At 41.1% G+C, this 14,725-nt stretch overlaps 1 protein-coding gene across 1 annotated transcript in view; it reads left to right on the top strand.

Annotated features, from left to right (window-relative positions):
* The window catches only part of LOC103895553 (major facilitator superfamily domain-containing protein 1-like), a 33,141-nt gene that overhangs the window by 6,031 nt on the left and 12,385 nt on the right, over positions 1 to 14,725 (top strand). The window lies entirely within an intron of this gene.

Genomic DNA, 14,725 nt, shown 5'->3' with positions numbered 1-14,725 from the left:
CGCGGCGGCGCCGCCCCGGGAGCCCGGAGCCGCCCCCGGGCGGTGACCGAGGGACGGGAGCAGGGGGCCGGGGGGCGGCCACGGCGTTCCCCGCGCGGCCGTGCAGAGGGAGCAGCTCCAGCACACCATCGCTTTTCCCACTGGGGAGCCGCTAACCCCCTCCACGGACAGCAGCTGCCCGACTGAACCGTCCCCCACGCGTGGCACACGCCGCTCTGCTGTGGGGGTACGCTAAGGTCAAACCCACCCCTGGCCAGTTTCTTCCCCCAAGACCTATGGCCAGACAAAGGACGGCGGTGAAGTGTCAGCTGCACGTGGGGGCTCCGTGCAACGCAGGAGATCTTCACGTGTGACACCCCGGCGCTGCAGAGCGTCGCGCAGCAGAGCTACCAAGAGCACGGATGAAATCCAGCGCCCTGACGCAAGCTGCAAATCATGCTGTGTGCTGGAAGGCCATCTCCTCGGGGACCCACATTAAAGACTCAGCAACTCTAGCTCTGTGCTGCGGTCCGTTCGGTTCATCCTAGCTGAAATCCAAACCCAAATCTCCACATCCTGATCTGGACCCCAAACCCAAAGGATTTAGGGAAAATAACTTGCCCCGGGCCTGGATATGTTAACAAGCTACAAACTGGAGAGTCCTTCAAAGTAAATGGTCTGAAGGTCACAAATGGGTCAAGTCTTTCCTATTCACACTCTCAAATTCTCCATCGTCTAACAAAAACATAAGAAGCATTATCTAAACTGGATGTTGTTCAATCTGAGGCCTGATCTAGAAGGACTCTTTTTTGAGGGAGGGCGAAAACTTCCAGCCAGAAGAGTGTCAGAATGTAATTTTGCAACCCAATTATTAATGCAAAACCTCACAACACCTTCAGACTTGCAAGTCTCTTCCTAGTCTCTATGAAAATCGGGGCACTCCCTTGCTCCATGCCTGTTAGTTGTTTCACTTTAGTTACTCAGTTATGTTTCCAAGGTAAGGCAGCTACGGTTACTACAGTGAAAGGAGACAAGGACCTAGTCAGGCAGGGGTGAACTGACAGATAAAGCCAGAGGTCAAACTGGCCGTCTGAAGTCCTGAAAAAACCCCAGCACCTGAGCCCTTGAAAGTAGCAGCACAATCGCAGAACTTCATCGATAGGTTTCTATAAGCAGCAGTGCGCTCCCAGATGTGGGAGCACCCACAGCGTGTATTACAAAAGGCAAATTGATGCATACGATACCCATTTATGTGATACCTTTGTACAGAGTCTAGCAACGCGGTGGAAGAGGGAAATAATGCTCCCAAATGCCTCTGTTACCAGCATCCCCCAGTTCTCGCTGCTGTGATGAGAACATTTCAGTACCTTGTTACTCATCTCGATGCCCTTTTGCAAAATATCCTTGTGAATAACCTACTTGTGAGGGATACTGTTTTTCACGTTCTTAGCTGAGAAAGTAGAGAGATCCTGAAATATCAAGGACATACTTTACTATTCTTAACAAAGAAAAGGCAAATAAATTAAATTCTTTGCATAGATCTGAAATTCAAAAGCTTCTCATTTAGGCATTCTAATTAGAAATAAAAATGGTTTACAAGCTAGGTAAGTGATTTGCATCATTGGAAGAAATAAGCATAGGCAAAAGAGAAAAAGAGATTTATTAATTAGCCAAGCTGTTACTGCCTTAAAAAAAAAAAAATCAAGCCCTAAAAAAGATTTTATTAGATGCAAAATAACTGTTCAATCACCTTATGATCAGAAATATTCAAATCTCTAAACTCTAAAGTTCTCTGAAGGATTATTTCTTCCAGGGGGTTTCCAACTAATCGAAATTTAAGTCTAAACCAAAACTGTTGGAGGTTTATGGTGATAGTTGCCATTTCTAACTTTCTGAACAAAATATTTCAAAGTTACAGGGCAAATTTATGCATAGAAAATATGACCAAATCATTCTTCAAGAGTTAAACTTTCCTTTGTAGCACCCCAAATTCCACTCCTCAACCGCCTTTCACCAGCGTTTACTTTTGTCTCTTTTAGGGGTGCAGAACGGCCCCCGAGAACTCATCAGCCAGGAGGAACGAATGGCCAAACCAATATTGCAGTAAGATTTCAGACATTAGGGATGCTTTTTTTTCATCACTGGGGCAACGCTTCAGCCTGAGCCTAACGAGCGGATGCAGGACTTCATGCTAATTGTGCTCATTTGTGGTAGCTGCATATATATTAACACCCGGGAAACTACAGTGTGGTTACATTTCGGGTGCCATTCATCCAAGTCCAGTCTTACTTTTTCTTCCTCAGATTTCTACAAGTCAAGAATATACATTTAAAACAAACAATTAATGGACAACTTAGGTGTTTAGGTTCTCGGAACATACACATGCTACTGTCTTTTACAGCTACAGAGCTTTTCCTGAAGAATCAAGTCATATTTTGTACAGTGTTTTTAAAAAAATTAAAAGAAAAATGGCCAAAGAGAGGCTAAGAGAACTACACAGCCCATTGACTATAAGGAAACATCTTCAGTTTGGGTGGTAAAAGGAGGAGACCAAACAACTGCTTAAATTAACAGCTTAAAATCAGAAATGGTTTTTCAGGTTCGGTATTGTTATTGAAGGCTGAAAAACTTGGATGAAAAAGACATACCTGTTTTACACCACCAATGAAATCTGCATTTTGCAATACAGCTGTGTTTAGGCTAAAACAAGATAATTTAACAAGTCTGTTTTTGTAGGCAAGCAATACTTTACAGCAGTAAAGAGCTGTTTGTATCTTTCTAGCTGCCTTTAAATAGTTTACATCACTAGAGTCCCAAATATTGGATTTTATTAGACAAACCGGACAAGCCAAAGTATATATAGTCTTTCTGAATTTCAACTGGGCAAGGCTACGACAAATAGTGTAAACACCGTGACAAAAAAAGGGATATGCCCCCAAGTTTTACATGATTGTGTTGTTCAGAGGAAAAGTCAATGGTTCAATCACCTGGAATATCATCCCAGATATTAGTGGTTATTATTAGGCATGGGGATAAAATCTGCATGGTAGAAAACAACGTGGAACATTTTGCTCACAGATGAACTGAGACACCCACTTCCATTTCTACAGATGTATTATAAAAGAAGTTTCCCTACCTAACAACACCAAATAAGCATACTCAATGTAACCTTCTGATTCTGGCGACTCATATTGTCCCATAAACACGGGAAAACGATGTTTAATCTGAATCTCCAACTTGCTTATTAAATACCTAGAAAAGAAATATCCACTAAACCCGTATGCTAGTACTTACATGGAGCTACTTCCCCTGCATACATGCAGTAAGTGCTAAATCAGACAATCCAATTGTTTTTTCAGACACCGTGTCAGATGTAGAATCATAGAATCATTAAGGTTGGAAAAGACCTCTAAGATCATCGAGTCCAACCGTCAAAGGTAGTGAAGAAATACGTACTACTTTGAAATAGGTCCTCATTTAAAAAGATATAAGTGTAATTCAGATCTCAAACTTTTTCTTGAAAAAAAAAATTTAAAATTGCACAAATGAGTGCCCTGGTGGTTTTGTAAACAGTCCAATTTAACATAGTTTTATGTGGACTTAAATGTTACTTTCATCAGAATTTATAGAGAAATCTGTTGAGTTAGCATGTGAATTGCTTGCTTTCACAGAAGAGAAACAAGATAATCCTGGTTATAATGTAATCAAAGAATTGTCCACAGTACCAACTGGAAAATGTTTCTGTAGCCCATGCAAACTAAACAGCGCTTAAGGTGGATGAAATTCCCGTCACCTAAACAGGGTCATTTTTTTATTGTTAATAGTAAATAAGGTAGCACCTACAACTCCAAGTACAAGCCACAACAGCAGCATACTAAACACCAGGCAAACAAAGACAGTAAGGTAAAAAATGGTCTCATTCAGAACAATCTTGTGATCTAGGGAAAAAAAAAATCTAGAAAAAAGTCTTGCAAAAACACAGGCAGATGGGAATTTTCCCATACAACAAATGAAAACTAAATACTAAGGCAGTCAGCTGTTTATAGCAGCACACGTTTGGGCATATTCGACTGCACCTCAAATACTGTGTTCAGTTTTGGGCCCCTCACTACAAGAAGGACGTCGAGGTGCTGGAGCGTGTCCAGAGAAGGGCAACGAGGCTGGTGAGGGGTCTGGAGAACAAGTCTTCTGAGGAGCGGCTGAGGGAACTGGGGTTGTTTAGCCTGGAGAAAAGGAGGCTCAGGGGAGACCTCATCGCTCTCTACAACTACCTGAAAGGAGGTTGTAGCGAGGTGGGGGTCGGTCTCTTCTCCCAAGGAACAAGCGACAGGACCAGAGGAAACGGCCTCAAGTCGCGCCAGGGGAGGTTTAGATTGGCTATTGGGAAAAATTTCTTCACCGAAAGGCTTGTCAAGCGTTGGAACAGGCTGCCCAGGGAAGGGGGTGAGTCCCCATCCCTGGAGGTATTTAAAAGATGTGTAGGTGAGGTGCTTAGGGACATGGTTTAGTGGACATGGTGGTGTTGGGTCGACGGTTGGACTCGATGATCTTAGAGGTCTTTTCCAACCTTAATGATTCTATGATTCTATATCCTGCAAGCAGAAGTAATACAGAAGTGAGTGGGATTACAGCGATATGCGTATTAATGACTTATGTAAGAAATATCTGTCTTTGGTGTGTATGAGTCCACAGATCCACAGCACCATATTCAGTAACTGCCATTTTACAAATGCTAATCGGGTCTTGCACCTTGTGAATATTGTCTCTGGTTTAGAGATGGAAGAAACTGAGGCAGAAGCGTTAAATGGACCAGGTAGGGAAGGACTGCTAGAGCTGGGATTAAAGCAAAGGAGCTTTTGAGAGCTAAATGCAGATCCGGAGTCTTCATTTGACCTGTGTTTTCGTCTTTCTACAGCAGCGTGAAGCACTGCCGTGGCCGACAGTCTGCCTTGGTGCACTAGTGCTTCCGGGCTGTAATAGAGTTATCAAGGGAAGGGAAATGCCAAAAGGGTTGTACTTGGATAGGGACCAGCTATTCCCTTCTGCAGCACAGCTGCAGAAAACCCCTGCAGGCAAACCTCGGAGCAGTCAGCCAGATCTTGGGCTCAGCTGATCTTAGACTGTGGAGTTTGAGTACGAAGGCAACAGAAAGCCATCTTCTCTGTACTGAGTCCAACCTGGTAGGATAGAGAAATGGGGTGTTGCTTTGTGAAAAGGCTCCCAACATACACATTTGATTTAGAGGTCTTGAAGAAGAGTGTAATTCCAAAGCTGTCATTAGCAGTGACCCTAAAAGCTTCATATTACACAAAGGGAAAGAACTTTAAACCTACCCAGAAAGCATAATTACAATGAAAATATCACATCTCATGGGTAATTAACAGTTTTAAGTCTATGTTATGTCAATTGTAGCTAACTATATTGCTAGTATACGATAGATTCATTGCATGACAGCTTTTAGAGACGGCTGCATTTATAGCAAAAAACCTGTTTGTCTCCCAAAAAAAGAATTGACAGAGAAAGAATAGGATAGGATAGGATAGGACAGGACAGGACAGGACAGGACAGGACAGGAGTAGTTCACTTGGAAGGGACCTACAATGATTGAGTCCGAGGTGTAATTAGTTATGGGATGGATCACCAATAAATCATGAGGCATCTAAATGTAACAGTCAGATTTTCAAACGTTCTCCACAGAGAGCAGGTCCAGCCGAGTGCAGCAGATGCGATGGCTGTATACATATAAGCAACAAAGGTGCTTGCAAAAAATCCCGCTGAAAAATTTAAAACTCAAAAAGTTGACCAACATGTTGGGCCTTGATTCACACTGTCTTGCATGGGAAACTATATAGACAAAAAGTTGTACTGTCATTCACAACAAAAATAACATGCCAGCAAACTTGCTTGCTTGCTTGACTAAATGCTTGACTGCATTTAAAATATTATGAATAAAAATTTACAAGATCAGGTAAAAAGAGAGAAACAAGGCAGGGAAAGGGTGAGAGAAGGCTTATTTGCCAGTTTATTTTGGTTCATTCCTCATTACATCAAACTTCTAATTTCATGTAATCTAGAGGGTATGTAAAAAACATTCATAAAGTTTTCTTGCGTTTGCCCACATACATAAGAAACTGTAACAATGGGAGTGACACGAATTAAACCCCATTAAATTGCATAGCCTGATGAGTTCATGGTATTACCCACATTTCTTGACTGTAATCTCAAAAGGTTCAGCAGGCATCCCTGAGGTGAGGTGATCTGAGCTTGATCACATTCTCCTTTCTACAAAAGACGGCTTGTTCAAGTCCTATGATGTTGTTAAAGCTCCTACTGAAAAAGACGGGTGATTGCCTTAAGTTAAATTATACATTAAGAGATACATTCCTGTATTTATAAATCCACGAATAATTTAAAGTCTAGAGATGAGTCAAGAAACTGCAGAAATGCTAGGTGCCGCCACGTGTGAGAAAGAGTTAAAATTACCACTCCAAAATGAAAGTTGGCAAGGAAAAATATTTGCTTATTCTATCCCTCTTGGTTTTTTATTGCATCTAGCGTAGGAACTTATGATTCAAATTGGTATTTGCTTAGCGCTAACAATATGCTAAAAACTAATTGTTCTACAGGTAAGACTGCAAGGTCCCTTTCCTAAAGAGTTCGCTTTTCCAAGTAGATAATATAAAGGCAACACACAAGGAGTGCCAAATGGATAGAAACACTGAGACTAAGCAAGTAAAAGCAGGAGTGTTTTTTAATAACCACGCAATCTCCAATTAGCCTTTTTTTTTCCCTTTGGACAGTTGGAACTTTGCTGTGTGAAAGAATAAACGTCTTTAGGTTTTTATCTTGATGGCACACGGCCAAGGAAAATATTAAATTGTTTCTAGTGGCTAGAATTTACCTTCAAATAATATTCAGCCGAAATCCGAGGTGTTAAGTTGTTTCTGCAGAAAATTATGGCATCATAGAACCAATATGACAGTTGTGGCAGAGGTAGGGTTTCTGTAAACCAAACTTTCTTTACAAGTGCTTATTCTTGTTTAAAAATACCTGTACAGCAGAAACTACTTGTGCTTCCTTTCTATAAGACAGTATTTGGAGAGTTGACTGGCAAAATTTGGCTGCAGGAATGGGATCATATAAAACCGTTTTAAAGAAGTTTATCTCTGTCTAGCATAAGAACTGTTTAGTGGTATTCCTTTTAAGTTTAATAAGAATGCTTGATTTGGCTTCAAATAATTTATGAAGTTCCATAAGCATTTTAAAGACAATGTTTACAGAAGACCACTGAAAACCCTATATAACAACAGCAACCGATGCACATATAGCTCATCTCCCACTACAGAAGCTTCTTCCGTATTTGTTAAGGTCGGGGAAAAAATATTCTGGTAGTTTTACAAAACCTCATTCACCCAGTAATTTCTGAACTGTGGTAATGACTTGTGCTTCGGCCAGAGAATGTATGTTACAGAGATATTCAGCCTTCATTTTTAAATAGACAATCTACCATATCTCTTGGAAATCCTTAGCGGTATTTCCAGCTTTAAATTTTTTATTTTTGATTTGCAGCCACGGAATCTTAATATACCTTCTATAGGACTCAGGAGCTGTCTCGAATCAGACGTCATTCCTTGGTAGGTACTTACAGACCACAGACCCTCGTATTTCTGCTTGTTCAATTCTCTACTGGCTGAAGAAAACTGTGTGTAGTTTTCTACATCATTACACAGAGTTCCTATTAATTAAATGGAATGTGAAAAAAAAAGGTAGATAAAACTGCCTATTGGATACCTTCACAACCATGAAATTTTTGTGCAGACTAGCTGTGTACATCTCTGACCCTACTGAGCACTCCATCGCTGTTTTGCAAATAATACTCTCATTTAGTCAAAACATAATTAACTGCTTTGATGTAGCACTTCACGCTCTGTAACCAATGGAGAAACAGGCGCACCAGTCCATCCTCTCTAATCTTTTACATTTCTTCAGCAGTGTAAATGGCACTAGTATAAATATGCACAACAAACAAACAAACCAAAAAGCATTTTCAATCAAGGAGCAAGATTGTGCAAATACCAAACAAGATCTCCGACAGTTGTTAGGGGCTGTGTAATGTGATCCATTCCCTACCCGACCCTAGGGGCTAATCAAGGAGGCATTCGAAGGTTCTGGCAGAACTGTACCAGAGCCTTGGTCTTCAGAGGATGGTGGAGAGAAGGGGAGGAAGTCAGGCCTTGTAGGAAAGATTGGGAGAGTTTTGTTTAGTGTTCGTAAAACATCGGTAAAAGCAACTTCCATTCTGGGTGAAATCCCTGAGATCTGCAAACACGGATTTCTGCATCGCTGAAGGCAACTCCCCTTCTTTTTTGTATTCTATTTTATTTGAGTTCTTTAAAGAACATAAGAAAGCACTGCGATTCTGTCTTCGAAATGCTTCAAGTAATTATATTTTTGACAATATTTTGATTAAAACAAAGGTTTGCAAAATCTGACAATTTTTTTCCCATCTGCTGGTTTGCTAAATTTTAAAGTGCACTACTCATTGCTGCGATGATATGGTTTAGCAACAGAAAAGTTACTTTCTTCTCTACCTCTCTTCAGTGCACTTCAGAAGCATTTTCTGGACACAGTTTTAAAAATGGCATCTTTGCCTAAAGCAAATGTCTTTTTGACGTGGTTCTCCAAAGGTAGCGTATACCCAGTTATTACCTATCTTTTGATCTGTCACAATAAACTGCTCAACTTGTGCACTAAATAACTTGACCCCAGTACTCGCAGCTGAAGTTCACCTGAGAGCTCTGCAATACCTCCAGAAATGATACGCAAATGGTACAGTATTGCCTTAAGATGGTATTGTGCTAATTGCCAAACCACTGATTGCAGTGGGGATCTGCCCTAAGGATCTGTAAGATCAGAGTTCCATTTCCATCTCTGTATTTTATTAATTCTCATAGAATCATAGAATCATTTGCGTTGCAAAAGACCTTTAAGATCATCGAGTCCAACTGTATTCTCATTGCTTTATTATTGATATCCAAGAGTGCTTTTCAGGGGAGATGATAATTACATCCACAGTGAATATTAACACCAAAAATGCATGCAAAGTATAAGTTCAGGGTTGGGGGTTTTTTTTACTAACTTGCATGTGGACTTTGTTATTTTTTTCTTGCATATTAAATCAATGAGTAGACCTTGAACTGAAGGCAAAAAAGATTTCCTGAATGAGACCAGGATGTCCTGGCCCGCTAATCTCAAGACCTTTTACTCCTTGTCCTATCAAGTATAGAGAGGAAAAAAACCAAACCCCAAACCCCAAGCAAGCTACATTATATGAAAACCATGGCCACTGCAAGGAAGGGTATCTCACGGTAAATTAAGAAAGAGTAGAAGCCTAGTAAAATGCGCAGAAGCTCATGGTGTTTTCAGAAACACTGGCTGCTGTTAAATGTTTTATAGTAGCCCTTCTGCACCTGGCATCCTTCCATGCCAGTGAGAGACAGAGAGAAACATGAAGGGAGTAGGATGGGAGATTTCAAATGTCGGTTTTGACACTCTATTCTGTACCAGCATGCTGCTTTCTTCCCGTGTCCTGGACCTCCACCCAGCCCCACGTTTACTCCTGTGCTTTCAGCTCACAAACTGCAGGTGCAGGGACATGCCTGGCTAGGGACAATCTTTTCAAGCAGAAAGGGGCAGCTGCACACACCTTAGTGTCTAGAAGCTTTACATCAGCTCCCCCATTTCTTTCCATTTGCTTTTTATAAAGTAGGAGAGAGACTCCTGCAGAGCCTCTAGAAACCTAAGCTGCATTTAAAAAAGACCTTCAGTACAAATTTAAGGTGACAGACAGATGCTGAGATACGGCAGTAAGGGATGCAGTACAAGTACTGAAAGAGTCAGGTTGCCTTTATTAGCGGTTCAGCAAGAGGGAAAATTCTGCCTCTGTGGCAAGGCCAAAGAATATAATTAACTAACAGGACTCCTTAGTTTAATGCCATATTAAATCCATGGTGGGTTTTAAGGTCTGTCCTGAACCCGTGGGAGGGATGGCTTCTCAGCTAGCTGGAATGAGCAAATGGAGCAGTAATGCTAGGGAAGGTTACATTCTTAATTATATTAAAGAGCTCTCTTGCAACAGCAGGACATTACAGAAAAAAAAGAATAGCTCATCCCTCCGACACCGCAGTAAGCAAACACACGCAAGTGTGGGTCTTCCTGCCATTGTAAACCCTCCTCCTCCCCCCTGCTCACCCCGTGCACCGGGGATTCTCCTCCCTTCCAGCCACTCGGCCTCGGCGGTGAACAACACAAACCATCGGGTGAGGGAGCCTCTGACAGCATCAGCAGCAAAAAGACATTTCAGAGCTTTGCAGAAGAACAACCTCTGGGGACCCAGCGAGCCTGAGAGAAGACGCTGGCTGGTCAGTAAGAAAAATACGCAGTCATGAGAAGGATATGGCAAAATATGTTAAATGATTACATATTAATGCTCCTGTTTCCTCTGTTTTCAGAAGAAATACACAATTCATTGCAAAATGAAGTATAACACTGAGAAATTAAAATCACTTGCCTGCCTGAAAATGTTGTACTTACTACAGCTGTACTTTTACCTGTTTATGACTGAAGAGATAACAAAAAATACAGTATCTTTTCTTTTCAAGAAGATTTAACACAACTTGTCACAAAACCAATTTCACTGTTTTCTCTCATGTAAGGCAATCACTTGGAAACGGAATGCAAATAATGACACATGCTTTAATAAGTTAAGTGTTAAACTCAAAGGGCTGTCCACAGTACTTGAGGAGTCCCTGAGACTGAGATCTTGGCGATGACAAGTCCAGATAAACAAGAGGAAACATATACCAGAAGAGACTGCCTGTTTTAAGATAGAAAATTGAAGCTATAAAGTCAGAAAAACTGGCACAAGAACTTCAAGGACTTGATAGTACTTTCAGTAAGCTTTCTGTAAAACTGAATTACAATTATCTGTGTAGGTTTTTATGAGAGGACTAAAACCAGGACTTTTGAGAGCTTCAGGAAATAACAAGAGCTCTGCAGTTTTGGAATAAATATACAGTCAAGGCAAAATGTTGTGATGATATGTTTATGGATGCACAGGTGTAGGAACCAGGTAATGGTTCAAATAAAAATCAGAATGGCTGAACACCTACAAATTCAAGTTAAGATGAATGGAATTTGACAGAACATGAGAGACCTAATAGACAGGAGACAATATTCAAATCATAGACACACTTACAAGGTACAACCTAAGGCAAGCCTTGAGTCAACCAGCTACCCACAACCGTGCTCCAGACCTTACAAAGCCATCACGGATCCTCTACGTTAAAGGTTTTCTTCAAGGATGGTCTCCATAGGTTGTATTCATAATCTCCATCTTACTTGTCAGCTAATTGATTTTTCATATCAAATATTAATTCTCTTCCTTGAAGCAGTAATGGAAAAAGAGCTCTCCTCCTTCTCTCCTCTGTCTGAATTGGTCTGGTTCTTGCCCCATAAGTGCTGTGAGTAGACGAGGTTTGTGACACACTGCTAGTTCTTCAGTTTTAATTTTTTTGGATCTTCCTACTCCGTTTGCGACGTAAGCCCCCACCTCTTCTTCTACAAAAAGACTTCTTACTGGATAGAAGATGGAACTAACAACAATCTTCAGGTTCAGTGTTCCCAAATGATTTCTGGATCATAGATTTTTAATCAGTCACGTCTGTTAGTTCTGATTCTCTTCTAGGAAGCTCTGAGCAGAGACACCAGAGCTGCTGACATACAGATTTGGCAGGAAAGTATTTCACCTGGCCATGCTCAGAAAGTTATCTTTAACTGACCAGACATCTAAAGTATTTTTATGCCTGTCCCTTTCCTCTCTAAAGACAGCCTAAAGGTTCTTCTAGACATGCAGTAACCTGTCTGGACAAACATTCATGCTACCATTGCAAATCCTCACAAGTATTTGACCTCACCATCACTAGTCCTATATGCTGATTCTTAGTAAGGGCTCATGAATCAAACACACTTGCAATCTCTACTCCAGATCATTTATGAGCTGGAGCTAAAAGGGGGAAAAAAAGAGTAAAATTCAAAAGATTAATTAATTCTAACACATCAAATTCATATAGCCTGTTAGCCAAAGATTGAAAGGAGGGAGGGGGAAATATTTCATATATGTTGAAAACATATATTATCTATTTCCATATATATAACACGGACTATTATGAAATATATATCTATTTCCATATATACACACATATATATACAGAAAATATTTCATATATATATATATGGAAAACAAAACACTTCTGAGGGAGAAAATTGGAAGTGTGTGTCCAGACTCACTATGCAAAGGAATCCAGTATCTTCAGCCTATTATTTACATAGCAGGATGCTGATACGTATTTTTCATTTCCATCCCTTTGGCACCACAGTGAATTTTGTCCAGCATATTAATATTTTTCATAAGCAAGGTTCCTGAAGTGTGATACAAATACCACTAGTGGCACAAACACGTCTTAGAAGTGCTACAAAGCTTTGTACAGAACAGGAACCTGCTGCTGCTCCCAGCAGTATTGGTACACACGCCCGCCACTGCTAGTAAAGGTTATAGCCTGACAAACCTGAGAATCTGTGGGCTATAGTACCCTGCACATATGTATTACTTCCAAGTCTGGAATCTTAGATTCATTCTTTGACTTTAAAAAATAGTGCTGTCGCAATCTATTGATAGCTGAAAAGGCTCTCCCAGATGCCATTTTAACGATACTTGCCAGCAGGCGTCCTTCATGAAGACATAAATCAGAAATGAAATGAGGGCCAGCACTGTTACAGAGAACTGGACTCGGGAGCATTTCATAGCTTTTGTAAGGAAGCACCTAGAATCAAAACCCAGCTAGTTTCCTGAAAACCTGCAAATCATTAGGAAAGCTCTAACCCTAGTTTTCAGATCAATCACACACACAGTTGTATGTTTTATACACACACACATTTTTGTATACACACACATATACATACACAGATATCCACATGTATATATAAATGTTATTGTTATCCAGACATTTTTATTTTTGCTAAATGCTTCTATAAAACATTTTTGTTTGGCCAAAAGAGTTCCTTTCAGGAGCTGGTTCTCGGTTAGTGTACTGGGTTTAGCTGGGAAGGAGTTTATCTGTCTTCTTCATAGCAGCTGATACAGTGCTGTGCTTCAGGCTGGTGAGGAAAACAATGTTGGTAACACAACCATGTTTTAGCTGACCAAGGAGATGTCCCATACCATGTAGCACCATGTTGAGAAGAAAGCTGGGGGGGAGTTACTTCCAAGGTAACCGTTGCTTGGGGGCCAGGTGGGCATCGGTCTGTTGATGGTGAGCAATCGCTTGTGCATCACTTGGTGGGTTTTTTCCTTGTTCTTTTTTTCCCCTTCATGTATTAAGCTGTCTGTATCTCAACCCACGAGGCTTTGTGGTTTTTTTCCTCACTTTCGCCCTTCTGATTCTCTCCCCCATCCCACTGGGGAAAGTGAGTGAGCAGCTGGGTGGGGGGTCACCTGCTCGTCGGGATCAGCCCACCAAAGCTAGGTAAGGACAACATGGATCAGCAACATGAAGCACCCTCTGCACATAAGGTAACAACGCTGTTTCAGCGTTCTCCACACCTGCAGCCCACGGAAGTGAGAAATCATAGGGTAGGATAAAATAAAAAACTTCTACATGGCAGCACAAGCGATGTCTAAAACAACAGCATTTATAAAAATAGACTTTAAGGATATCTTGTAGTCTGACTCTGTTCATAAGTCAGATGCTCCTAAAATTGTTAGTTATTGAACTATTTTCAGTACACACCACTGCTGGAAAACTTTTGTTTAACATGGCTACCTGAATAAACTTTTAGTGAACATGTAACATGAGCACGGAGAACATTTTGCGACATGTATCCTGGTCGCTCAAGGTTATTTTTTCATCCCGTACCTTTTCCCTGCTGTGTGTGTACCTTTGATCCACTGACACAGGAGGGGGAAGAAACTTCTGGATTCCCAAGTCCTGCTGCTTGCTGTGAAGGACAGCCATGCCTTACTCATGTATTTATCAAGCTCTATTTTAAAATCGGGTTAAGGCACTGGCCCTCACTGTTGCTATTGTGAGGCTTGCCTTATTTGATGGCTCTTTGTGCCTTGTTTGGGTAGAAAATATTCTTCAAACAGGGAGAGAAATATACTTACCCTTTCAATCATATAGGGGTTTGGGGGTTTGGGTTTTTTTGTGGGGTTTTTCTTCTTTCTTTCTTTTTCTTCTTTTTATTACCAGGACCCTGCTCTTGTGATAACTACAACCCCCTAATTTATGCTTGGCTGCTTTCTATCTGTTCTTGTGCAGTATCGTCTACTAGCTTAAATAACTGCTCTCTTTCCCCATTTCTTAGATGAGACAACGCATCCTAAAAGATATGCCTTTTTCCCCCCCAAACACCGCGGTTTTGGCTCCTGTTCGGTTTATGATGCATTACAAACCAGTCTCTTCTGTGCTGCTGTTCCCTAGTCAGCTGTTCCCCATCTTGTATTTACCCATTTGACTCCTTCCTTTTGTATGCACTTGTTTTAATTCTCTTTGCTGAATTTCCTCTTTTCAAGCGAGGATACCTCCTCCGGTGTATCACGCTGCTTTTCAAATCGGATCCCTTCCCTTCAGATTCCTTTCAACCCCTTCCAGCTCCGGCTCAACCCAGAGGGGCAGGCCCCGGCCCC

Source organism: Aptenodytes forsteri, unplaced genomic scaffold (genome assembly GCF_000699145.1).
Source record: "Aptenodytes forsteri isolate BGI_AS27 unplaced genomic scaffold, ASM69914v1 Scaffold481, whole genome shotgun sequence".
Lineage (NCBI taxonomy): Eukaryota > Metazoa > Chordata > Aves > Sphenisciformes > Spheniscidae > Aptenodytes > Aptenodytes forsteri.
The sequence above is the reverse complement of the archived record's forward strand: the minus strand, read 5'-3'. Positions and strand labels throughout refer to the sequence as shown.